This window comes from Xiphias gladius, chromosome 4 (genome assembly GCF_016859285.1).
Source record: "Xiphias gladius isolate SHS-SW01 ecotype Sanya breed wild chromosome 4, ASM1685928v1, whole genome shotgun sequence".
Lineage (NCBI taxonomy): Eukaryota > Metazoa > Chordata > Actinopteri > Istiophoriformes > Xiphiidae > Xiphias > Xiphias gladius.
In genome coordinates, this window is record NC_053403.1 from 25,504,345 (window position 1) to 25,505,426 (window position 1,082).

Consider the following 1,082-nt stretch of genomic DNA (forward strand, 5'->3'; position numbering starts at 1 on the left):
TCATGGACCAGTGTATCGGTCAAGGTTGTTTTTCTGATTTGTAAAAAAATGATGCCAGGGAATGCAAGCAATTACCTTTACATTTATACATGCAGTAAGTTTTATATAGCGTCCTGGAAACTTCAGCAATGGAATGGCTTTTACACCGCTCTCTGCTAATAATCCCACAGACGCATGGAACACTAAACCTGTGAATAATGACACAAAATGATGATGATTCATAAATGTCTAGAATTTCAGTTCAGAGCTCAATGTAAAGTAAAGTACCGAGTGTCTACTGAAGAAGGGAATGAGTGAACTGGGTTGAAAAAAGAATACTAATTCTATTATCATTATTGTTGTTGTTGTTTTTGGGTTTCTTATTCCACATTTTTACAGGTTCTGTGCCTGATGAGCTTCCATAACCTTCAGGCTGCTGAAAACTTCCTGGACACAGAATCATTTATGAGACTGAGTTCAGGGTTTCAGTCCAACAGTACGGTTGTTTATCTGCAGCAGCGCTGTCCCTCGGAGCAGGGACAGATGGGAAGACAGCGGAAGTTTGCCTCCTTGAGGTGAACTGGTTTCACACTCCAGCAACATCCCAGATAGCTTCATTACCGCGGACGCGAGCTCATTTGGGCCTCCGCCAGACAGTCAGGAATGGTACTGCAGAGCCTCTGCTGCTGTCAGGAGTCAGGGGAGCCTTTCCTAAACCACATGTATCTTTGAAAAAAAAATCCTATCTCAAGGTCCACCTACTATATTTGTTTGTTCTATCACGTCTATGACTTCTTCCAGAAGAAATCTAGTAAGGAGAACTTGAGTTAACTATTTTTTCCAAGGTCAAGAACAAGGAACACACACTGCTGGCCTCTCTCTCCGCTGCTCTCAGCGCCGGCTTGTAATTGGCCAGTTCAGTAGCTGGCTTCGGCAACAACGTAGTCCTAATTATTCTTACCCTGCGCCATCATTTCCTGGAGGCAGTATGTAGCGATGCAGACCTGGAACATATCAAACTCACGTAAGTACCTGTGGAAAAGATTTGTTTGTTCATTTTTGGCCAGCAGTGTACTGAATATTATTGTCTCTTTTGGATTAAA